This window comes from Ursus arctos, unplaced genomic scaffold (genome assembly GCF_023065955.2).
Source record: "Ursus arctos isolate Adak ecotype North America unplaced genomic scaffold, UrsArc2.0 scaffold_9, whole genome shotgun sequence".
NCBI classification, from domain to species: Eukaryota; Metazoa; Chordata; class Mammalia; order Carnivora; family Ursidae; genus Ursus; species Ursus arctos.
The window spans coordinates 39,635,465-39,661,812 of NW_026623111.1; the positions used below are offsets into that span (position 1 = coordinate 39,635,465).

Consider the following 26,348-nt stretch of genomic DNA (forward strand, 5'->3'; position numbering starts at 1 on the left):
GATTGACACACCCTCCCCTTACCTGGAAGTTCCTGCAGTGTCAAACAGGCAAAGTCATGATTCTATCCTTTAGTCAACACATCCTGTGGTCAAGACTATCGAGGGAAAAATAATTAATAAAGAAAAAATATATTGTCCCTAACACTCTCCATATCACATATTAGTGTTAACCAAAGAACCTGATTTTAATAGAATGTCTTTTATCTTCATTAAAACTCACAGAATAGAAACCCGAAAGGTATTCAGCAATCAGAGTTCAGGACAATTGCTTGGTCCCGTCATTTAGCAGGGGGGAACACTTAATGTTTATTCATATGCAATGTACAGCTCACATCCCCATGGTTTGCTTGGCATGTTTGAGATGTTTGGGGAATAGTCAGGGGTTCAGTGAGACTGGAGGGGAGTGAGTGAGGGGCTGCAGCGGGAGATAAGAGCAGAGAGCTTGGAGGGGGAAAGAGAGAGCCACTGAATGGATGAGCCATCAGTTGGTTTTGAGTGGAAGAGTGACCTGATCTGATCTGTGTTTTGGGGAGATCACCCTGGTTGATGTGTGGGGACTGGACTGTAGGGGTGCAAGGGTGGAATCGGGGCCATTAGTGAGAAGGCCATTGGAATGATCCAGATGAGACATGACAGTGGCTGAGCCCAGGGAGCCTAGTGAAGATAAAAGAAGTGGTTAGATTCTGCACGTTAGTGATGGAGCCAATAGAAATTTTTGATGGATGGAACATAGGAAGAAGAGGAGAGTCAAGGAAGGCTGCAAGGCTCTCGACCTAAACAACTGGAAGGATAGCATTGTCATTGACTAAGATGGGAAAGGCTGAGGAGAATCAGGGTTTGGGAATGACATCAAGAGTTCATTGTAGACACGGTATGTTTGACATGTCTTATTTTTTCTCAATTGTCATCCCTCTCCCTTGGGTTACCCTCATTCTGAAACCAGGACCTCTCCCTTCCAGTTTATACATCCGTCCACTCCCTTTACTTCATCAGCCTCCCACCCAGAGATAGCCCTGGAGCATGGTGGTTAGAAGAGTGGACTCTAGAGACAAAATTCTGCATTCAAATCCCAGTCTGCCATTTTCTAGCTGTGTGACCTCGAGAAAATTACTTAAGTTGACTGAAATATAGTTCCTCTATTTGTAAAGTAGAAAAGAAAATAATCATTGCCTTTCTCTCAGAATTAAGGTGAGGATTAAAAGGGATAATATATGTGAAATGGGCAAGTACATAGTAAGTATCGGCTCTCTGCTACATCCCAGGCTTTTATCTACCAAATCTTTCCAGTTTTCTGTGTCATATCTCAGGGCTGGGGTGTGAGGATGAGGTTGTTGCAGGGAGGGAGACAACGTGGTGCAGATGGGAGGGGAAGGAGCCAGGATCCAGTACAAGAAGCCCTGCCTACTAGAAGGGGCTGGAGGTTGGGCACAGGTATGACTGACAAAAGAGAGCTGACCAGGCAGACAAGTCACATTAGCACCTGCTGGTTCTTGGACATAAACCATGGCACCTCTCAGCTGTAGAAGAGGCGGATGAGGAGGTGGAAGCCAGGACCTGACATGAGGCAGGGCCAGGAGAAGAGGACAGTGGAACAGTAGCTGAGCAAGTAATGCCTGGTGTCCGAGGTTGAGGCAAGGAGCATGAAGATGCAGAAGAAAATCTTCTATTACCATTATGAGAATTCACACATCCAGAGAAAAACAATTTCGCTTCAGAAAATTCTAATCAAGGTGGCCTTTGTGTTAATTTTTCCTACGTGTGCAGCCCACATGGCTACTGCACCAAATGCCTTTTAATGCTTTTTAAGGAGATGCTTTACCATCGATTGTCCGGACTCTTGCCCTAAGGAGGCATCTGTGTAGAGTTCATAGCAAGACATTCTCCTTGAGCTCTAATCTGGTTCTCTAAGTTAGTAGAAGTGCTTTTGCAAAGCAACATGGTAGCATGTAGCAGAAGCCTCAAAGATGTCAGAAATTCTATTCCTAAGAATTTATTCTAAGGACGTGTTAATCAGATGGCAAAAATTATATGCAAGAAGATGCTTCCTGCAAATGTTACCTAAAAAATACCAAAAATATGAGGAGTGAAGTCACTGCACAACAATGTGGGAATAATTTAGTAAGTTACGGAATATTGTGCAAACACTGAAATTTTTAACTATGAAGGCTTTGGAAACATAGAAACTTCTTGATGTGCTGTTAAGTGAAATGGCAGAATTCAAAATAGACATTGCTTTGTGGCTGCAAGCGTATAAAATGCTTATGCGTGGACGAGCAGGGGTAGAAAATGGGCAAAAATGAAACACTACTTGAGGGTGCTGGAAATAGAATTTATCCCTTCAAAATATTTGTTTATGGCATTGCTATGACAACTTTTCAACAAAAATGTTTAAAATAATTAAGGAAACCCAAGGCACCAAAGATGTGGACTCCCCAAGCCTGGGTGAAATGATACGCTCTCATATACACTGATTGCACGACAAAATTCTTTTCTGTTGCTTAGACGCAGGTTATAGATTACCTGCTGACATTTGTCTTCTCACCGAGGCAGGAAGCCACGGCTGCCTGGTAAATCTTCAATACGTGACTCACAGACATCAAAGCCCCCAAACCTATGTAGCCAGAACTGGAAATGCTTGCAGCCTCCACCTGGAATTTTATAATGATTGATTTCCTGTTCCCAGAAACTGGGTCTGGCTAAAAGAAAAAGTTTGACTTATTTCCCTTTACCTATAGGAACCATATGGTCCTTGCTTTTGAATAATTAGCCCTCTAAGCCAGACGAGGCTTGTAAACAAATTCATTTTTTCCTGGCCCATAGTCATTCATTCATTTGCTCACTCACCAAGCCCTTATGAAACGTCTTTCATGTGTCCAGCATTTGCTCTGCATGAAAAATTAAAATTCATAAGAAATAATCTTACCAAGGAGCTCACAATCTAATTAGAAAAGACAGACACATCTTTAATTTCATATGATGAGTTAAGGTCTTGCTTTCATCATCTGTGAAGTGGAGGGAGGAATTCCTACTTCACAAAGTTAAGAGAGGATTTAATGAAATGACACATGTACTTAACACCCAGAAAATAAACAATACTCAGGAAATACTGGTTTCTTTCCCTTTGATATTGAGTGTTGGACTGCTGTGTCATTCTAACATGGAGGAAGAATAGAATTCCTATGATTTTGCTAATGATGGACAGGGAAGGCTCCTCAAATGCAGAGGCACTCATGCTGGGTCTGGGAAGATGAGTGGGATTTCTCTAGGGGAAAGAGAAGAGATAACACAAGAGAGAGGGGGAGGAGGAGAAGGAATCCCAAGCAGACTCCCCACTGAGCATGGATTCTGACGCAAGGCTAGATCTCAAGGTCCTGAGATCATGACCTGAGCCAAAATCAAGAGTCCTGATTCTTAACCAACTGAACCACCCAGGAACCCCCGGAGTTCTATTCTTATATATGGTCTGGCCACTGTCTGTACACTCAGTCTCAGGTGAAATTAAATGACCCAGGTGTCCCATCTTGCTTAGAGTGAAATGTTTCTTTTTCTTCCCTAGGTTTCACCTGAGGGCTTGCTGGTGTCCAAAGGATCAATTCTGAAGGCTTGGAAGATAACTCCACTGCAGCCCAGCCCCCAAGCTCCTTCCATGCGGTCATTACTGTCATTCCTTCTGCCATTCCTGGTCCTGGCCTTGGACCCTACCTGTGTTCTGTCCACAGGCACTTTCTGGCTTTTCTTCCCTCATTGGTGGAACCAGAACTCAGCTCACTCTTAGGAAGCAGACTTTGGATTATAACTGACAACAATTTTGACTATGATTCTTCAAAAGACAGATTTTTCCCATAAATGGGTATTTCTGATATTTCCCTCTACCAAAATAAACAAACAAAAAACTGAACTCACAACCTAATCCCACCAAAAGCACTGTTGTGAAAAGCTTGAATAATAGAGCCCAGGCCTGTTGTTTTTCTTTTTTTTTAATTATGTTCAGGTAGCCACTGTATAGTACACCATTAGTTTTTGATATTGTGTTCAATGATTCATTAGTTGCGTATAACACCCAGTGCTCATCACAACACATGCTGTCCTTAATGCCCATCACCCTGTTACCTCCCCCCCCAAAACCCTCAGTTTGTTTCCCAGAGTCCGTAGTCTCTCATGATTCATCTCCCTCTCTGATTTGTCCCCCTTCAGATTTCCCTCCCTTCCCCTATCATCCTCCATGCTATTCCTTAGTTCCACACATGAGTGAAACCATATGATAATTGTCTCTCTCTGCTTGACTTATTTCACTTAGCACAATCCCCTCCAGTTCCATCCATGTTGATGCAAATGGTGGGTATTCATCCTTTCTGATGGCTGACTAACGTTCCATTGTATATATGGACCACATCTTTATCCATTCATCTGCTGAAGGGCATCTCGGCTCCTTCACAGTTTGGCTATTGTGGACATTGCTGCTATGAACATTGGGATGCATGTGCCCCTTCTTTTCGCTACATCTGTATCTTTGGGGCAAATACCCAGTAGTGCAATTGCTGGGTCATAGGATAGCTCTATTTTTAACATCTTGAGGACTCTCCATACTGTTTTGCAGAGTGGCTGCACCAGCTTGCATTCCCACCAACAGTGTAAGAGGGTTCCCCTTTCTCCACATCCTCGCCAATATTTGTCATTTCCTGTTTTGTTAATTTTTGCCATTCTAATGCTGTAAGGTGGTATCTCATTGTGGGTTTGATTTGTATTTCCCTGATGGCTAGTGATGTGGAGCATTGTTTTCACGTGTCTGTTGTTTTTCTAACGAGCTGACTCTGGGCGGGGGTAGAAGAAGAGAACTGAGAGGAACAAGGAGTTAATATGCCGTTTGGATGGCCTCCCTGCTAATCAGATGTCTCAATCGCACTCTTGGCAACTGCTGAACTGCAGTCAATTCTTGGATAAATTCTCTGACAGGTGTTCAAAGTGATGATATTCTGGGTTGTTGATTAAAGAGTGATCCATATGTTTTCGATGCCAGATGTGTAGGCAGCAAAGTCAACAGTTGAGAAAATGGTAGGAGCTTGACTGGTATTTTCCCCAGATGGACTGCAGGGGCATTGGCAAGGGAGCGAAGTATTACTTTTTTACGGGGTAGGTCATAAAGCATGAAAGAGATCATTCTGGACTGCAAAATTAGAAAGCATATTTGAAAATCAGTTTTAATCTGCTTGGATCTCAATCAGTGTATTTTTAAATGACTTACTCTTGCATTTAAGGAAATAAATGTAAACTGAATGCCTACGAGACTAGCTTTCTAATTACTGTGAAGACAGGCATTTTCCAGGTACCCATAATATGAAATAAAGGGTAAGTATGATGTATTGGCCGATCCTCATAACACTGTTTTGAGCTAGGGCAGGGCTACCGGCTACCGGCCAATGGAATAAGGCACTTTGGCTCAAAGGGGATCTGTCCTCCACTTGCACATAGACCTACTAGATGCAAGCACTGTACTGAATTCTACTGTGGGTGATCAAAGCAAAATGACATCTGTCTAAAGCAGTGGTTCTCAACGGAGCCATTCTGTCTCCTGAGAGACGTTTGGCAACATGGAGGCAGACATTTTCAATTGTGGGACGCACTACAGGCATCTAGTGGACAGAGGCCGGGGATGTTGTTAAACATCCCACAATGCACAGGAGAGCCTCCCACAGCAAAGAATCATCTGGCCCCAAATGTCAATAGTGCAGAGGTGGAGAAACCCTGGTCTTGGGGGAACTGTGTGCTCGCCTCCCCTTTCTCGCCTCACCTTCCTGCTGTGCCCCATGTGTATCAGCCAGTCACTCCCTGGACAACCCATGAATGTTGACTAATACAGAGTAGTCTCTCTGCCTGCACATCCCTTTCCTCCTTTCTCTCTGGCAATTTCTTAACTATCCTTCAAGACCCTGTTTAAATGCTAGACACCTGCTTTCTGACACCTCCAATCCCCTCCTCCCAGCCCACCCTGTCTCTCTAGGCAGAAAAAACTCTCTCCTTCCCGCTCTCCCCTATGACATGCATCACACTGTATTATGATTGTTTGTTTGCATTATAGAGAAAACTGAGCTCCTGAAAAATTAGACATGGAGCCCTTTCCATCTCTGGGTTCCTAAGACCTGGCACTACCATTCTCACACCTAGTAGGTAAGCAATGATTTTATGCCAAGTTATTCCTTAAAAAAGATCCCCAAGTACTATGCCTTTCCCACAGGGAGCCCAAATTTCATAGAGAGAAACAGCTTTTGTTGTGACTCAGGAGAGCATGTGTTGTCTGGCTTGTATGTAAATCACCTAGCGGAGTGCCTGACACATAGATTTTATTAAATGAGCATCGTTTCCTTCAGTTTCCCTTCAAAGCAGCCACGACAGCTCGGGGAGACGCATGGTAGGTTTGGGGAACACACAGGTGTGAAGGTATCACACCACACTGCCGTTATAGACTAGTAATTGTCACTGAGCAGACGGTAATCCTGCCCCGTTCTCGCCATCGCCTTGCACCTGCATTCTGGGCCCGTTCACGTGTGGCGAAGGAGACCAGGTGTACAGCCAGAGCCAACCTTCTCGTCATTGCATGCAGGTGCCGCCGAGAAGAGCTGCCTAGTTAAGGACCGAGTGGTCCAGGCTCCTTGAATCTTGCTGTGGGCCTAGGACCGGTTCCCAGAACGTGAGCAGACGCGCTGCGTGTTCTGCTGGCCCAAAGCTTTTGAGAAGCAAGCATGTCTCCTCCACACCTTCTTTTCTCTTCCCCTGGCCCGGCATCCTAGGGATGGCAAAAACACTGGGGTTCCGGGATCCCTGCATTAGGGAGAGCTATTGCCGAAAATCTTGGGCCATTATACCAATGTGAAATACCCTTCTATTACATCAAATGCATTTTAGGATCAATGTGTTACAGCAATTTAGCCTACCTTCATCAACACAACACGCCCTGTTTTTATAATTTAAACAAATGGAGCAGTGCCTCAGATGACAAACTGAACATAATGTTTATTTCCTGTCTCCCATGATCACCCTAAAGCGACACTAAAGAATGACGGCCAGGACAGGAGGGAGCCCATCGGAGTAGGAGGGATCTTAACAAGGTCCCAGGAGACTGGAAGCAGATGGAAGAATATTGACCGAGGAAGCAGGCTGGACAGTGCAACTCCTAATCCTGGCAGGCCCTATAGGGACAACGGCCGGGTGTCCCCGGGGTCCTGCTGGCCAGAGTCCTGAGGACATGCCAGCCTTGCAAACTGCATATGATACAATGGAGGACAAAAATGAGAAGTGAGATAGAAAACCCAGGCATTATTTAAGAGTCAAATGGAACCAATGACCCCCAGGGGCATCCCTCCCCCAGTTCTGTGCTCAGAACAAGCAGCAGTCAGGCATTTAGCTCCCCTACCTCCACAAATGCATAGAGGGTTCTTCTCTAAAGAGACCCCAGAAGGAGAAAAAGGAACCCCTGTGCTCTACTGGGGGGAATGCAAATTGGTGCAGCCACTGTGCAAAACAGTATGAAGGTTCCTCAAAAAACTAAAAATAAAGGGGTGCCTGGGTGGTGCCTAGTCAGTTACGAGTCTGCTTTCAGCTCAGATCATGATCCCAGGGTCCTGGGTTTGAGGCCCGCGTTGGAATCCCATCTTGGCAGGGAGCCTGCTTCTCCCTCTCCCTCTACCCCTCCTCCTGCTTGTGCTCTCTCTCTCTCGCTCAAATAAATAAGTAAGATCATTAAGAAAAAGAAAAACCCTAGAAATAGAATTACCATATGATCCAGTATTTCCACTACTGGGTAGCTACCCGAAGAAAACTAAACACTAATTTAATAAGATATATGCATGTCTATGTTTATTGCAGCCTTATTTACAATAGTCCAGATGTGAAAGCAACCCTAGTGTCCCTCCGTAGATGAATGGAGAAAGAACGTGTGATATAGGGGTGCCTGGGTGGCTCAGTCGGTTAAGCATCTGCCTTCAGCTCAGGTCATGATCCCAGGGTCCTGGGATTGAGTCCCACGTCAGGCTCCCTGCTCAGCGGGAAGCCTGTTTCTCCCTCTCCCTCTGCTGCTCTCTTTCTCTCTCTCTGTCAAAAAAATTAATAAAACCTTAAAAAAAAAGAAGGTGTAGCATATATCTACAATGGAGTATGACTTGGCCATCAAAAAGAATGAAACCTTGCCATTTGCAATGACATGGATGGAGCTAGAGTGTATCATGCTAAGTGAAATAAATCAGTCAGAGAAAGAAAAACACCATATGATTTTACCCACATCTGGAATTTAAGAAACAAAACAAATGAACAAATTAAAAAAAGACAAACAAAAAAATAGGTTCCCAAATACAAAGACCTAGTGGTTGCCAGAGGGGCGGGGACATGGCAATGGGTAAAATAGATAATACCTGAAACTAATATCATACTGTATGTCAATTATACTTCAATAAAAATAATTGAAAATAAAATATATTAGCTTAAATTAAAAAAAAAATAAAGAAACTACATAAGCTGTCTATGAATAACCAGGATAACTAGTGTGAGTGTCCGTGTCTCAGATAAATCTCTCTGCATTCTGAAGGCCCCCCAGCATGAGGAACAGCTCTCTTCTTTTTTTTTTTTTTTTATTAATAATGATTTTTTATTATATTATGTTAGTCACCATACAGTACATCCCCGGTTTTCGATGTAAGGCTCGATGATTCATTAGTTGTGTATAACACCCAGTGCACCATGCAATATGTGCCCTCCTTACTACCCATCACCGGTCTATCCCATTCCCCCACCCCCCTCCCCTCTGTAGCCCTCAGTCTGTTTCTCATAGTCCATAGTCTCTCATGTTTCATTCCCCCTTCTGATTACCCCCCCTTTCTTTATCCCTTTCTTCCCCTACTGATCATTCTAGTTCTTATGTTCCATAGATGAGAGAAATCATATGATAGTTGTCTTTCTCTGCTTGACTTATTTCACTAAGCATTATCTCCTCCAGTGCCGTCCATGTTGTGGAACAGCTCTCTTCTTACCCTAACATGACCCCTGTTAGCCAGCAAGCTCTGCTCCCACAGACAGAGCTCTGAGCCCTCCTGTTTGTTGATTTCTATCTGGGTAGAAATAAGTAACCATGGATCTCCAGAAATTTGAGAACAAATTGAAATGTCAGAGAAAGACAAAGATAAGCAAACTCCTGAAGAAGCAGAGAAATTCAGAGAACTGATGAGATGCTTCCTGCCAAAATTTCTAATGATATCATCAGAAAAAGTAGAGAAGATACAGCTATGTGAGTGGGACACTATGAGACAGGGACCATCAGAGAACAAGTATGGAATTTTGGAAATTAAAAACGCAGTTACTGAGCAGAAGAGACAAATCTCCCATGCGGAAGAATTCCAAATAATTTATGTAGGTACTTGACCCTCAAAGAGGGAAGAACATAGGTCCTCACTCCTTAGGTGTGGACTGTTCATATTGACTTCCTTTCAAAGAACAGGGTGTGGAAAGGGGAAAGGGAAAGGGTAGCTCTGCAGTGGAGAGGCATGACAAGCCCTACCCCAGCCAGGCGATCAAGACCGGGGTCCGTGGTCCTAAATCACGTGGGTGGAACATGCCCTTGGTAGCGATGTGATGAAAATGACACTCTGCGGTCTTCCTCCCGATAATCCCTGACCCCCATTTATCATGAGAATAATATCAGACAAATTCCAATGGTTGGACAGGAGCCAAAAAAGACTTGACAATTCAATGTAGTGTGGTCTCCTGGATGGGATCCAAGAAAAGAAAAAGACTTAGGTAAAAGCTAAAGAAATCTAGATAAACTATGAACTTTAGTTAACAGGATATCAGTATTGGCTCATTAACTGCAACCAATGCGTCATACTAATAAGATGTTCATAATAGGGGAACTGGGGTGCAAAGTGCATGAGAACTCTCTGCACTATCTTTCCAATTTTTCTAAGACTGTTATAAAAAAAAAGTTTATTTATTTATTTATTTATTTTTAAAGATTTTATTTATTTGACAGAGAGACAGCCAGCGAGAGAGGGAACACAAGCAGGGGGAGAGGGAGAGGAAGATGCAGGCTCCCAGCGGAGCAGGGAGCCCGATGTGGGGCTCAATCCCAGGACCCCGGGATCACACCCTGAGCCGAAGGCGGACGCTTAACTGACTGAGCCACCCAGGCGCCCCCCCAAAAAAGTTTATTTTTTAAATGTGGGTACTGAATTCAAAAAGTCAATACACAAGCTGAATGAGAAAACAAGAATTTTTCCAAATGGAAACAAACAAAACAAGACAATGGGAATTAGTAGTCCTAAGGTAAGAGATATTAATGGTTTATTTGGTAGATTCAGTTACTACTCATCTGGGCTCTAGAAAGGGAAAAAAGGGGAAAATGGAGGGAGGAAATTATCAAAGAAAGAGTATAAGAACATTTCTGAAAGAAGACATTAGTTTTCAAAATACAAGTATCTACCCAGTGCCAAGCAGGATAAGCAGGGAAAAAAATATTATTGACTGTAATGTTCAGTTGTTGTGTTGTTTGAAAATACGCAATTCCGCTGTGGAAGAAAAGAAAACAAATAGATTGGATGAAACTCATCACATGTCTTAAGCATGTAAGTAGTAAGCAGAGCACGTGTGTGTTCAACATAGACAGAAAGGGTGGAAGAACGAAAACATAACTAATATCCATGAGCAACTGAATATATAAAAGGTCCCTGGATACTAAATATTCATGATGTGTGAAATATACACCAGACACCAAAGACTCCAAATTCACTGAATATACGGGAGGCAGGAAGCACTCAGTAAGTATTCAGGGGCCTAATTCAACCGGCCATTAGCGATGCCTATTCTGGTTCTACGTGTCCTCTGCTCAAGAAACAGTAACAAAATCCATGGCTCCTAAGCAGGCTAATTGGCTAGCCATAGCAGTGGCCCGCACCTCTCCAACGAAACGAGTCTGTAACACTGGCCCAGGGCCCCTTCCATCTGTGATCCCCCTTGCTTAAACCCTCTGGTCCTTGTAACCTACCATATTGGGGAAGACCGGAGTGGCAGAAAGAGAAAGAGAAAGCTGACACAGGTACACTGCGTACCCCGGGATCAGTAGTGTTCTTATACCCTGTTCACACCTTATCCCAAGTGTTAACTTACCCACTAACTTGTTTTACCTTCTTGCTGTATGCTTTCAACTGATGTAATAAACCATGTTCTTTGAACGTTTTAATTTGCTCTGCAAGCCTTTCTCTTCTGCCACTTCTGGAGTGGTACCCTAATGCTACCTCTACTAGCAAGCAGGTGTATTTGGAAGCTACATGGAGTCTAGGCGATTTCCCACGTTCCAATACCTGGGTCTATCATTGTGAAGTTTCAGAACATTAAGGATGAAGAGAACATTTTCATGCTTTCAGAACGGCAAAGGGTTCACATACCAAAAAATAAGAATTAGGCAAAAGACATCTCACTGACAACGGAGACTACAAGACAAATAAGCAATACCTTCAAAGATGTGTGGAGTTATCCAAAGGTAACTCCAAGGTTATTTTCAAACTATGATTCTATATACTATCGAAATATCAGGAAAGTGTGGATTCATATGAAAGTTATTATCAAGTGTGCAAGGATTCTAAAAAACTACCTCCCTTGTACCCTTGGTCAAAAGGTACTTGAGGATGTGATCTGGCAAAATGAAGGAGTACGATCAGGGAGACACGCAGATAGAAAACTGGAAAACAAAAGATTCATGGATGTTTCTAGATAATACTATGCATGTGGCTTAAAAATGCAGTTAAGAAAAAATAAAGGTTGGGGCGCCTGGGTGGCACAGCGGTTAAGCGTCTGCCTTCGGCTCAGGGCGTGGTCCCGGCGTTCTGGGATCGAGCCCCACATCAGGCTCCTCTGCTGGGAGCCTGCTTCTTCCTCTCCCACTCCCCCTGCTTGTGTTCCCTCTCTCGCTGGCTGTCTCTGTCTCTGTCAAATAAATAAATAAAATCTTAAAAAAAAAAAAAGAAAAGAAAAAAGAAAGGTAATTAGAAGCAACAGAAGAGACTAAGTCTACAAAAGGCAGAGCAGTAGAAGCAAAGCCAACCCTTTGACCCTGAAATGAACACCCTTTGTGTAGTCGTAACAACTAAGCACCACTCGCCAGCTTTGTACAGCTACAGCTAACGTATAGACGTGGCTTGATTACGCTCTCAGAAAGGAGCCTAAATGTTTCGACCCTAAGGGTGTAAAGATAAAACTACCGATGGCAAGAGTTGGGGGTAAAATGAGCTGAAAGCTGCAGTAAGGGGGAAGGAGACCAATATTTTCATCTTATAAAGAGGGGAGTCGAGAGAAAATCTTCGTATTTGATCATTCAAGAAATAATGAAGTAAATATTTTGTTGAAATGTTCAGAGGTAACCAATGTAAGCACTAGAAAGAATATTGAAACTATTTGGGGAACTGTTTTATGTGGACTAATCCCTCATCTGTCAGGGGGAAATTAATACATAATTTCTAAAGTTGGTAAGTTATATAGTCAAGTACTTAGTGACACGGGGGACCCATTGGAAGAATCAAACATAGAAACTAGTAAATAAATTATAAATAGTCATCTCTGGAGACTTGATCTTTGGAAGATGTTGACCAGGGGACTGTTGCTTTAGTTCTAAGTTTTTGGATATAATTTTTATAAAGCCATACACTCACGTTGCTTTGATAACTATTTGTTATGCCCCTGACTCTAGGCTGGCCCCGGGCACCTGGCTGGGCATCACCCCTCTGCAACCTGCCCTGAGGACTGAAGCTGAGCTACGGGGCATCTCCTCTCCTAGTAAACAAGCCTTGGGTAAGCTTAAAGGCACAGCGCAAAATAATTTTTTAACAATCAGGGTCATTTAGTTACAAGTTCAGCCCATACGGCCTGCAAAACATTGGTTCGTACAGGAGGAAAATGCAAAAAAAAGAAAAAAAAAGGAAAAACTGATTTTCTTCATTCTCTTCACAAGTTCTTTCCTCTCCTGAATGTCCCCTATACCTACCTCCACCACCTCCACTACCACACACACACACACACAAACTCATATACACAACCACATATATTCACACACACACACACAAACTCATATACACAACCACATAGATTCACACACACACACACAAACTCATATATACAACCACATACATTCACACACACACACGCAACCACACACAAAGTCACACACAACCACATACATTCTCACACATACACACTCACAAAACCACACACTCATTTTCATACACACACACACACACACACACATATCCACACAAACTCATACAAACAAATTCTTGCTCAATCTATTCACCCATCTGAGACCCATTTCACATAGTCTCCCCTCTCCTGAATGGTTTCTTCACCCACCACCTCCACCATCATACACAGACTCACACACACTCACTCACACACACAGACTCACACACACACTCACACACACACACACACACACACACACACACACTTGCACATACATTTCATCTCACCTGGAAAACTCCTAGCCAACTCTCAATGGTACCTGGCCCATGGTAGGGTCTCAAAAAAGTATTTATTGAGTAAATGCATCAGGGCATGTCCTGGGTATGAGTGTCTGCTTTCCCCACTATGACTGATCTCCTCCAAAGCAGGGACCATGCCTTTTCTGCTGTGACTCCATAGCAGAGTGATTCAAGACTTCAAAGCAATAAATGGAATTTTTAAAATACATCTACTCCATTGAAAAGTAGTGAATATTAAATGCAATAATGTAAATCAAAGAGTTTTTTAATTCAACAGGAATTCCACGAATGTCAGTGTTTTATTTTAATTTACTATTAATTCATACATTTTGACTAAGTTGTTATGCCTTTTTTTAAAAGATTTATTTATTTATTTTAGAGAGAAAGAGAGTGAGAGAGCATGAGCGGGAGGAGCAGAGGGAGAGGGAGAATCTCAAGCAGACTCCCCCCTGAGCACGGAACCTGACACGGGGCTCGATCTCACCACCCTGAGATCACGACCTGAGCTGAAACCAAGAGTCGATGCTTAACCAGCTGTGCCACCCAGGTGCCCCTGAGTTGTTGCGTCTTAAGTCAAACTCCATACTTTTGAACTCAAAACAGTTTTTCTCAAAATTACCTTCACCATTTTCACACTTTGAAAGAAGCTTATTTTCTTCATAATTTATTTAAGTGGGCTGTATTTGTTGGTGTGATGGTATTAGGCCCAAGCAAAAATATGGAGCCACTAAGAACTTGAATTCTAGAGTTAGATTACCTGGATTCAAATTCTTACCTCCACCACATAATAACTGAGTATTTGGGAGCAGACTGCTTTCCCCTATGTGCCTCAGTTCCCTCATCTTTTAATGGGAATAACAATAATAAGACCTAATATATGATTATTGAGAAGATGAAATGAATTAGTGCATATGTTAGTCTGCTATCGTAAGATACCACAGAATGGGTAGCTTTAACAACAGAAATTTGTTTTCTCACATTCAGGGTTAAGGTGCCAGAGTTCAATAAGACTCTCTGCTTGGGTTGCAGATGGCCGCCCTCTTGCTGTGTGCTCATTACGGCTTCCCTCCGTGTGTGTGTTTGGTGGGCGAGAGAGAGTGCGCTGAAGCTCTCTGGTGTCTCTTCTTACAAGGACACTAGTCCTATTGGATCAGGACCTTACCGTTGTGACCTCGTTTAACCGTAATTACTTCCTTGGCCCCATCTCCAAATATAGCCCCCTAGGAAGAGGGTAGGGCTTCCATAAATGACTTCTGGGCTGAGGCAAACACTGAGCGCATGCAGTACATGTAAGGCAGTGAGCAGAGTAGCTGGTGTACGGGGCCAATAACGTGACCTGTTTCTGTAAAGCTCATTCTAGTTACAAGAAAAATCATGCTGGACCCCTCAGATTGCATCCGTGAATATTTATTTTATGCCTCAGACTGTAGCGGCTTAAATTCGACTCCATCTGGACAAAAAGACTGGAAGCTAAAGCAAGGAGGTGAGCGTAAACCAGGCAAGATATTAATGGTGAGGGAAAGCCAGGAGTCGTGACACAGTAGCAGATCAGAGCACAGCTGAGAATTCAGAAAGAGAGGGGAGAGGGAGGAAAAGAAAGGGAAGGCAGAGCAGGGGGTAGGCAGTGAGAGACCGACGGACAGAGAGGAGGACAGGCCATCCGTTGACCCAGCAGAGCCTCAAGCACACCTGTCTGGGTGCTGTTGCATCAGTCCTGGGCTTGGCTCAGCTCCGCAGACTCGGAATCCGGATTTTGTTTTCTCGTCAAGAATAAGTCATCTTTTGAAAAGAAACTCCTGATAAACAAGTTGGTAAAAATAAAAAGAATTAATCATATAATTGATGTATTTATTTTTAACAATAGACGTATCTCCCTGAAGTCATGAATGTCAAGTGCGTGTTCCCCTGGTACTTACTATTGATTGACCTGAGAAGCAAAATCGGCGGATGTTCTTGGTAGCGTCAGATCCAAAAGCATCAGATCCAAAAATGGTCTAGAAGCCTATCTCCCAGGAAAGGGACCCATTAGAGAATAACCCTCACTTGCTTCCAGCATATCCAGAATACTCATAGAGGGTTTTTCTCTTACTTTCTTTGCTCACTGTCTCCCAGACAGAAGGATTAAAGCTTAAAAACTAATCTCATTCAAAATATGCCTCAGTCCCCAGAAGTAGGACCGGATAAGCACTTAGAAAGTCAGACTCCTAGCTAAAGGGTTTGTTGTTGTTGTTGTTGTTGTTGTTGTTGTTGTTAAGATTTATTTTATGTATGAGAAAGAGAGACCCTGCACTCGAGCAGGGGATGGGGAGGTAAGGTGAGGGGGGAGGGGTAGAGGTAGAGACTCTTAAGCAGACTCTGTGCTGAGCACTGAGCCTGAGGCAGGGCTCATCTCAGGACTCCGAGACAGTGACCTGAGCTGAAATCGAGAGTCAGAGGGTGAACCGACTGAGCCACCCAGGCGCCCCCTAGCTAGAGGTTTTTCAAGGGGTGGAAGGAGCAGAAGTCTTTGCGTCCATTACTTACCGCATACCAGGCAGTCCACTGGCTGTTTGAAATGTTTCATGACGTTTCATCCTCACAACACCATTTGATTCCTCCCTAATTTTCAGTTAAGGAAATTAAGCTCGGAAGCATTGTTAATGACCTAAGCAAGATCACACATCTGACCAGACTTAGAAGTCGGTCCAACTAGCAAACAGAATTGAACACAAAGACATGCAGACGTGAAGAGTCCACTGCCATCATGAGAGCTAGTGGTTGGAGAATGCGTAAATAGAACAGAATTATACGCTAACAAACACTAGTAATCAGAAAATAGTGTTAGTGCAATACTGATAATCTTGTCTCCGAACCCAGAGATGGAAGGAAAGCCTCAGTGATTTGTCACAAGGCACAGGTAGTTATGCTTCAAAGCTTATTAATAATGTAGGCTGTGTCTCTGAGCTGAAGCAAAGGGAACCCAGGGAATCCGAATAGATGTCTTCTAATTAAAAGCAAATGCAGCTCTTCGACAAACACGATTAGTACAAGTTATGTCGGATGTTAGGAAAGATCATCTGAGATTGCGTGATGGCAAACATCTGGGTTCGGGGGAATGGATGACTGGCTGAATGGAACTGTACATATTTGGACAGCTGGATTATATCATATTTAGGGCAGTGTCTTCTCACCACCCTTGCCCCGGCTTCCCACCAACCAAAAATAAGTTACTTCTCCAAAGCAGCGCCAGGTCATGTTCCTAATCTCCACTGGTGCGCAGATGGCTGGGGCTAGAAGCTATCACTTCCTCACGCCGTTGACCTGCAGCCTGAGGCCACCAGGGTTAGGCAGGAAGCTGAAAGCCTTCCAATCATAACCGTAGCTTTCAGGCGACTCAGGCAATAAACATCTCTCTCGGTTTCTGAAAGAAAACAGTCATGTCATCTCTTCCATCTCTCTTTGCTTTCTGCTTCGAAAAGGAAACAAGGTCATCATCAGATCCAAAGGTATTTTTTAATTTTCGACAATTCAAGGTCCCTGTTTAAAGTGACAATTTGGGGGCGCCTGGGTGGCACGGCTGGTTCAGAACTGACTCTTGGTTTCCACTTGGGTGGTGAGAACGAGCCCTGCTGGGTTTCTCTCTCCCTCACCCTCTCTCCCTCCCCCCACCCCCGTGGTCACACGGCTCTCTCTCTAAAATAAATCTTTAAAAACAAACAAACAAACAAATAAATGAAGTGACCATTTGGAATGCTTTTGTTCTCCGTAGGTTTCACTTGAGCAGGGATTATTTGTTCAGCTTCCTGCAAGGTGAGGAAGTGAAAAAGAGGTGAAAGCTGTGATCCCTGTTCATAAACAAGAATTTTCACTGTAGCTATATCTGTTATAATGAAAACAAGGAGACAGCAAAAATATCTAATAATAAGGGGTTGGTTAACTAGACCATGGAACCTCCGTAACTACATACTTTGGCACTATTAAAAATTGTGCATTTAAAGAAACATTTAATGACATACAAAAATATTCACAACAAAACATATTGACTGTTAAAAAAAAACAAAACAGGTCCCCCCCCCCCATTTTGTTGAAGAAACACAGCTAGTTTTAATGCTGGAGATCATTACAGTATAAGATGTACCCTTGGTATATCGTACCAGATTGCTGGTACTTTTTCAAGAAAGTATTTATTCCAACATGACCTTTAATTTCTCAAAAAATTGTCTGAAATCTTTCTCAAAAGTGCATTTTAAGGTTGTGGTAGATTGCAAAATGGCCCCAGTTCACCATCCCTCCCTGTAGCCATGTCCTTTGCCAGGGAACTTTGCCATGCCCTCCTGCTTGGCCTCCTGGCCGAGCCATGTGACTTCTTCAGACCAGTGGGATGATGACAATGCGATACAAGCAGGGTCTTGAACAACCAGCACCACAAGAACCGATCCAGGCTACCTGCTAGTGAACAAGGGACCGGGCAGCAGAGTGACGGTTGTCCCAGCTGAGGCCCGCCCCGGGCAGTGAACAGCCAGCCAACACCCTGACACTGAGGTGAGCCCAGCCAGGATCAGCAGAGCCCCTTACTGACCGCCCCACACATGTACGCAATAAACACCTACTGTTACATGCAGCTGAGATGTTGTGTGGTTGTGAGTCAGCTACTCAACATTGTTGGGGCAAGAGGTAATTGATGCCATAATTACTACGCTTAAATATATTGACCTTTTCGGGGCACCTGGGTGACTCAGTCGGGTTAAGCGACCTACTCTTGACTTCGCTCAGGTCATGATCTCAGGGTCATGAGATCGAGTCCCAGGTGGGGCTCGCACTGGGCATAAAGCCTGTTTAAGGCTTTCTCACCCCCTTCCCCTCTGTTCCCCCCCCACACACACACCTGCACACTCTCTCTCTCTTAAAAAAAAAGTACCGACCATTTCAATGGACTCCTCTCTGGGATCATAATATTTAAAAGTGAAGAATATTTTCTCCCTGTAAATGCTGAGGTACTTGGTAGTTTTGGAACCCACTGTGGTAAGTGGGGATATTCCCTTTTCTCTATATTTTTTCATATCAAATGTGTAACTATCCTAATTGAAATATTTTCTCTTTTCTTCTTTCGGGTTGCCATTTGGAACCTGAGGAGGAGGGTGGGGAGACGCTGGCGTGTGTTACGGCGGCTGGCGAGTCATGGAGGTGATAGGGGAGGGGCGGTGATGATTATGGCAGTGATGGCGGCCGTGCAGGTGCCCGTGGGTATCAGTGGAAGAAGAAGAGGAGGCCGTGGTCTTTATGTTTCTTTAGAGAGAATCAGTGTGTTCTGAGCAACACGTACTCCACGCTCTCTACATGTCTAGCTTCTCCCGGTGGCTTGAACAAATGGTCAAACTTAAACCATACAAGTGCCTCCCTCACAATTTTGACATAGTCACATCTTATCTTCTTTAAATCACTTGCTTTTAAAATTCGAGGAATATTATTTTTTAAGATTTTTATTTATTGTTGTTAATGGGAAATTTATTTTTAAGAGGAAACCCAATTGTTCATTTTTACAAATAAAAGCGATGTATCATTTGCAAAAATTAAAAATGCTGGTTGAATTAAAAACTGCAAAGAAATTCTCAACATTTGCTGCAACATGGACGGCACTGGAGGAGATAATGCTAAGTGAAATAAGTCAAGCAGAGAAAGACAACTATCATATGATTTCTCTCATCTATGGAACATAAGAACTAGGAAGATCGGTAGGGGAAGAAAGGGATAAAGAAAGGGGGGGTAATCAGAAGGGGGAATGAAGCATGAGAGACTATGGACTCTGAGAAACAAACTGAGGGCTTCAGAGGGGAGGGGGGTGGGGGAATGGGGTAGACCGGTGATGGGTAGTAAGGAGGGCACATATTGCATGGTGCACTGGGTGTTATACGCAACTAATGAATCATCAAACTTTACATCAGAAACCAGGGATGTACTGTATGGTGACTAACATAATATAATAAAAGAACATTAAAATTTAAAAAAACTGCAAAGAAAAAAAAAACCTTCTGTAATTAAATTCTTAATGCACCCAAGACCCTGAACCCATGATCTGCTCTTCCTTTGTTACAAAGACATTTCTCTAGAAATGTTCAAGCAGAATAATGCAACCCTGAGGCTCTCCCCTTCGTGGAATCCGAAGGACTAAAGGAGAACTGAAAAGAAAATGGTTTTCTCAGAATGGGATAAAATGTCATTTAATGGAGTATCTGTGTGTCACCTAAAATCATCTAAAGTCATATTCCATAGTTTAGAAACACTGTTCTAGGGAAAAGTTATTTCTGTGTGCCTGGAACACTGGGGACTCCTCTTTCTCAGAAATAATGGACTCATGAGTGAAGAGGCAGTGATAGAAGAGAATCGGGAGGGATAGAGACAAATAGGCAGGTCTGTTCCTGTGGCAAAGCCACTGAGAGATGGGGACAGGTGGTTCGCAAAAATACCTTTGCTTCTATTCATTTATTTATTTTTTTAAGATGTATTTATTTGACAGAGACACTGCGAGAGAAGGAACACAAGCAGGGGGAGTGGGAGAGGGAGAAGCAGACTCCCCACTGAGCAGGGAGCCTGATGAGAGGCTCCATCCCAGGACCCTGGGATCATGACCTGAGCCGAAGGCAGACACTTAACGGCTGAGTCACCCAGGCTCCCCTGCTTTTATTTTTTTTTTTTTTAAAGTACCATTAGCAAGAAAGAAACCATACATAATCGTGTGAGTACTTCATGGTCAAGAAGTCAGAAACTGAAAGAGAAAAAGAACTTCGATACCAACAAGCTTTGGAAGATGCCCATCTGAGCAAACACATGGTCGCTGGCAGGCTCACGGAACGCCATCTGCGAAGTGATAGAATGGCTGGGGTGTCATCGTCTGTGGAAATGTAAAAGTGTGTATTTCTTTTCTATTTGGGAAAAAAAAAACACACAGAAACTTGACATATGCCTCCCAATTTATGTAGCTGGTTTCTTACACTTTAAAGAATCTAATCATGTCTTCAACTGTAAGAACATTTTTTTTTTCCTCTGGGAAGCGGATGGAAGGGGTGAGACAGCCCTCTTAGGGGCTGCAACATGCTGTGGATATCTGAATAAATATTCTCATTTTTATCCTCACAACTGCCCTACGAGACAGATAATGCTAGCCTTTCCCTTATCTGGATCTGGGGTTCAGACACACTGGTGAACGGTTAGTCTGGGGTTTATCCCAAGTCCCTGCCTTTCCCACCATCCCCACTGCTCCCAGGCAAAGGGAATGATCTCTTTGGTGTTTCGGGCCGTGAGCGTGTGTGTGCGTGTGCGTGTGTGTGCGTGTGCGCGTGTGTGTGTGTGTGTGTGTTTCTTTTCCTCCTTGACTGTGCTCGTAGGGACTTCCATGCTTTGCTCAGCATTCCCATCAGGTGACAAAAAGCAGCCCTCAGCAATGTGATGGTTTTTCTACACCTAGTGATTAAGCTGCCTGAGACTCTGGTCAGCCCACAGACATAGCAAATAAGTGGGCAGAAAGCAAATGCCCAGCACTGGTTCCAAATAATATCCAGAAAACCCACTGAGTCATTCGATTTTAAGTCTAGGGTTTTCACATTCAGTATATACTTGTCTTTAGAAGGGGTTGTTATCAGGAACTGGGAAATGTCCTTTAGTTTGATGAATAGATATTAGCATCCCCGAGTAACCGTTACCCAGTGCTCACACAAGCATGTGAAAATTGCAGTATTGTTTGTGTGCATGCAAATTAATTAGTGGCTGAAATGTTAATAACAAGTATCTTACAAGTACCTCTAAAGAAGTTGCCAGATAAGTATCTAACAGTGACTGGAAGGGAAACCCTGTGGTTATAATCACACAGGGGTACTGAGCTGCTTCCTGCATCCCCGGATGATTTTTACTCTCCCACGGGCACCATTTAAAATACCCCAAGAAGCAGATGTAATGTCATAGAGTGAACTGCCTTCTGTTTATCTGCACGCCTCTACCAGAAAACTTTTCTTCTTGCCTCAGAAAGCACCCCGCAGCTGGAGAGTGAGTCAGTGACATTGTAATCGGTCAGTAAGCCAATGTTTAGGGACCGTCCTTGCGCCCAGATCTGTTTTCACAGAGGATCCAGGGTTACCAATTTTCTGAATGAGCAGATGATCTTAGGAGATGGATTATTCGAGATGGGTACGTGGATGGGGATGAAGACGATTTCTATTTCTACTTTTGCTCACTTGCTGGATCTTGTGAGATATGTTACATTTTATCTCTGTAAAATGAGGAAGAGTTAGAGTTCCTCCCGTTCCAAAAAGCAAGCCATTAAAAAAAAATTTTTTTTAAACCCCAAACCTCTAGAGGGTGAATTCCGCAGAAAATCTACAAAGTGCAGTGTTTCCCGATGCAAACTACCATAGTGAAGCTGAAACGTTAAAGAGGCTGTGTGATTTATCAGGTCTACAAGAATCAGAGCAATGACATCCCCAAGTCACTCTCTGCACGTGGTCCTCATCCCTTCCTCTATAGGGTTCCTGGAAGTAAGAAGAAAGCTACAGGTTCTCGGCTAGAGCCTGGTCTCTCCTACTGCACCTTAGACTAACCTTGGCTTTATTCCATGAGCTGATTGGTGCAGTCAGTTTGCAAATGAATCTTGGGGACCTTGGGTTCTTTTGTAAATTGCTGCTGCCTGTTGTCAAGCAGAATTTGGAGTTATGAAAACATGTGGTTAGTTGGCTTTTTTTTTTTTTTTTTAAAGAGACAGAGATGGGGAGGGGCAAAGGGAGAGGAGAGAATCTTAAGCAGGCTCCATGCCCAGCACAGAGCCCAACTCGGGACTCGATCTCATGACCCGGAGATCATGACCTGAGCCAAAATCAAGAGTCAGATGCTAAACTGACTGAGCCCCCCAGGTACCCCTGAAAACATGCATTCTTAAATGAATATATTTCAGTGAGCTTACTGGATACTCAGAGAGTATCCATCTCCACTGTTAAATCGGACACCAAGATTTAGTTCTACCTAGGTTTCAAGGACATGAAGAAAGAAGGGTATTAGAATTAGATTAGGCTACAAGAGACAGAAAACCCAGAGAAACATTGGCTTAAACTAGTGGAAAGTTGATTTCTCTTTTAGGTCAACGTAGGTCATCCATGTGCAGAAGTAGCAGCTCTGAAACTGCTCTGCTGAGAAAGGCTTGTTTGCAAGGTCAACCCTTAGCCGGCATCTGGAAATTTGGCTCTTGGTTGTCCCAGTTGACAATAGGCTGATATCGGAGAACAGTAGCAATCTCTTCCACAGAATGAGAGAAAATACTAGTGGATTATTATTATCTTTTAAAACTGAGATCTAGAATCTTATACCGGTGAACACTGGGCCTCAACTATCTGTTTACTTTCCTTCTGAGAATTTGGAATTTTGGTATGTGTTGGGCAGGGGGTGCCTAACGTGACCAGCTCTACCCTGGGCACTGAGTCTCTAACAAGCTTGCCTGTGCAGAGACATCTCACACATGTTACTACATTTTCACTGTGGGGGAAGAGTGAGTTCTATGTGACCCCACATGGGAAGGGGAGAGCAGAAGGAAGCCTGCATACGGATTCCTCCAGACCCTTTCTGTGTTCTTCCTTATAATCAGTCTGTGTATCCTCACTACACGGCTGTAATAAATCTTAGGCACGAGCACAACTCTATGCTGAATGCTGAGAGTCCTTCTAGCAAATCTCCAAATGTGGGGGTGGTATTAAGAAGCCTGAAACCATTCAGGACCAGTGGGACAGCTCCACAATGGCGGGCACTCGGGCTCTCCAACAGGCATCCAGGATGGCTCTTCCTTAAGTCTACATTCCAACCAGCAGAAAGGAGGAAAGGAACAGAAGAGATACTCTCTCCCACCGGTATTTAATGACAATTCCTAACTGTTACACAATCAATTACAACCCCTTCACCAGAATTTAGGGAGATAGCCACACCCAACGGCAAAGGTGGCTGGGAAATGGCATATTTGTACTGGGCAGTCATGTGTCCAGCCAGCACCCTGACATTGTCTACTAAGGCAGGAGAAAATGGGTCTCAGGAACAGCTAGCAGTCTCTGTCACAGAAGGCAAGAAAACAGTAGTGATTTTTTTTTTTAATTGAATCATGTTAAGAATCTTTATGCTAGTGAACAAAATTAGACAGCTCAAAGTATGACATGAATTTCAGGCTGGATCTTCTAACAGTGAAAAAGAGCCAGGCTTCTTGCCTATTAAAAGATTTATTCTGGGGCCAGTGACCAGCTGCTAAATCATTTATAAGCTGTTAAATGATTTACATATGGATGGAATTGAGAATTCCTGGACATTGAGTCCGTACCATTTTCCTCACTCTGTCACCTCATTTCTAAATATTTCTAAAAATAAGGTATTTTGACTAAAACTCTTTAGACCAAATGGAAAAGTCAAGCCTGTGGTACTTGGTTCTCTACACATCTCATGAAACACCTACTATGCAGGACTGTCCCAGGTCACCATATTATAACTCTTGTCCTGAAGGACTTTCCAACTTAGTGGATGACAGTGTTGAATATTATGATACTCTTTTATGCAAAAGTACTCCTACCAACCAGCCCCAGGTGCATGAGCTTTGAATCCAGACATTCATGGATGGGTTCTATGAATAGCCCTGAGAGATGCAAAATCATTACAAATGTCCTTATTCCTTTTTAGTTGATTTCATCAGTTGATCAAGGAAGTCTGATCAACTGGGATCCGTAACTCCCAAAGATAATGAATCTTTCCTTTTGTAGTTTAATTTCTAATTGTCTAGAGACGATAGATGTGCTGCGATCCATTCAAGCTGACCTCCTGGAGACCAGTGAAGGGGAGTATACCAGCCAGCTTCTCATTCAGGGCCAGAGGTATGGTCTGGACAAGAAATAGAGCAAAGCAGCAGGCCCGAGATGATTGGGCCGCACAAGCTAGATTTTAATTACAGATAGCTCTACCAAGCAACGCATTTTCTTAGAAGAAGTCACTCTTAAGCAACTTGTCTGACTTTCCTTTAGAATGGCTTATAGTCTTCTAGATCAGCAGTTAGTGCCAATCCAGGACCTTCCATTTTCCACGTAAAGCTCCTTCCACTGGGCCTCCTGTAGCAGTCTTATTGCTTTCATTACGTGAGTGTGACTTCTGCTGTGTCCTGGTGAGGGCTACAGGGGATCATTAGGGCTTTAAAGCAAAATTCAGAAGCCCTCGTTCAAACCGGTAGTGGATCTCATCTGCTCAGGTATCCTTCAGAAGCCAAGGTCCATGAGATCTGAGAACAAATGATACCATCAGTGTGACATTAGGGAATGGGGGGATGAAAATGGTTGCTTTTGTTTGGCACATTTCCTTCTCTACACATTTGACTAGAAGGCTGCAGGGAAATGTAACGGTGATCTGAGCCATTCTGCTCAATGATGGGAAAACACACATCTTCTGAGATTAGCAGTTGGGGTGCAAGAGTGATTACAGTCTCCTACCATGTGATGTTAGGTATGTGTAAGGCATGGTCTGACCGCTGAAGGCTGTGTGCCCTGAAAGCAACAGGGACCTCCAGGAGCACACGGTTTAGGGATGAAGCCTGGTGATACCAGAAAGCAAATAGGCCTTTGTCAAGGGGTCTTAAATGGTAACCCATCACCTTGGACCTTTTTTATATATCTGGAATGGGATGGCTGTGACACCCTAAGAGATTTTGAATAGTGTTCTTACATCAGGGAAATTATATTAGTTAGGGAATAATTTAGGAGACCAAAACATTACAATGGCTTAAATAGAAGAATAGAAGTTTCTCTTTCATTGACTGCCCAGAGGTAGGTGGGTGGTCTCCAAGCTGCCCTCCACCTAATTGTCCAAGTACCCACATTCTTTCCAGCTTGCTGGTCTGCTGTATTGAGGAAGACCCCCAGCACCGTGCCCACGTTCCCGGCCACAGAGGGAAAAATGAAAGTAGAGAGCAGGTAACCCCCCTCTTAGGATGTGACGCCCAGACAGCTCCCAGTCACCTTCGCTTCCGTTCTCTTGGGGAGAACCAAATCACAAGGTCACGCCTAGCGACGAGGCAAGCTTAGAGATGGAAGCCACAACTGGGAGGCCGTGTGCTCCGCGGAAACTGACGGCGGTGGGAGGGAGGCGGTTCTCTCGCTCGAAGGAAGAAAGGAGAACAGAGCTGTGGAACAACGAGCAATCCTGCCACAGTGTGAATTCTCTTTCGCACAACTAGTCAGAGGCAGGAGAGTGTAGTAGAGAGAGTAGGGGGTTCTGAGCAAAACAGATGCTTCTCGACCCTGTATGTCTCACTTCATATTTGTGTGATTTTGGACATATGACTCTCGTTCAATGAATCTCAGTCTCCTTAACCATAAAATAGGAATAGTATTTCCACCGAACTCACAGATCTGTGAAGATTAATTATATGTTCATAGTGCCTGGTCCATAGGAAAAAACAACGTGTATCCATAGATAACTTAACACGCCTATCTCTACCTCGTCTGTATGTATAGCTATCTATACCTCCATCGATCTGTATGTCCTTTGGCCAAGTTGTGCAAGGAGAAGATGCGGAGAAGGCAGTGACGAGGCTGCACTGACCTTGTAAACTGAAATAAGAAATGAGATAACTTGCCTTTGTAAATGTTCCATCTAGTCTGTGCCCTTAACTAAATGGCACGTTCATTTCGGAGAAGGGAAAAAGACAAAATGCTTCCCTTGTGTTAATAAGCCAGCAGAGGGACAGCCTCCGATGCTGTCGCGCAATGAATTGAGAGCCCCGTGCTGATGCTACACTTCAAAAGGTGCCTAAAGCTTCACCCAGAATGTTAAGAGTCTAAAGTGAGTATTTCTTCCTTCTCT

At 43.6% G+C, this 26,348-nt stretch overlaps 1 protein-coding gene across 1 annotated transcript in view; it reads right to left on the reverse strand.

Annotated features, from left to right (window-relative positions):
- Positions 1-23,510: 23,510 nt before the first annotated feature.
- USP46 (ubiquitin specific peptidase 46) overlaps positions 23,511-26,348 on the reverse strand; it is a 158,491-nt gene continuing 155,653 nt past the window's right edge. The window contains exon 11 of the mRNA XM_044387728.3: positions 23,511-24,768. The gene's annotated coding sequence lies outside the window, so the exon portion shown is untranslated. The remainder of the gene's footprint in view (positions 24,769-26,348) is intronic.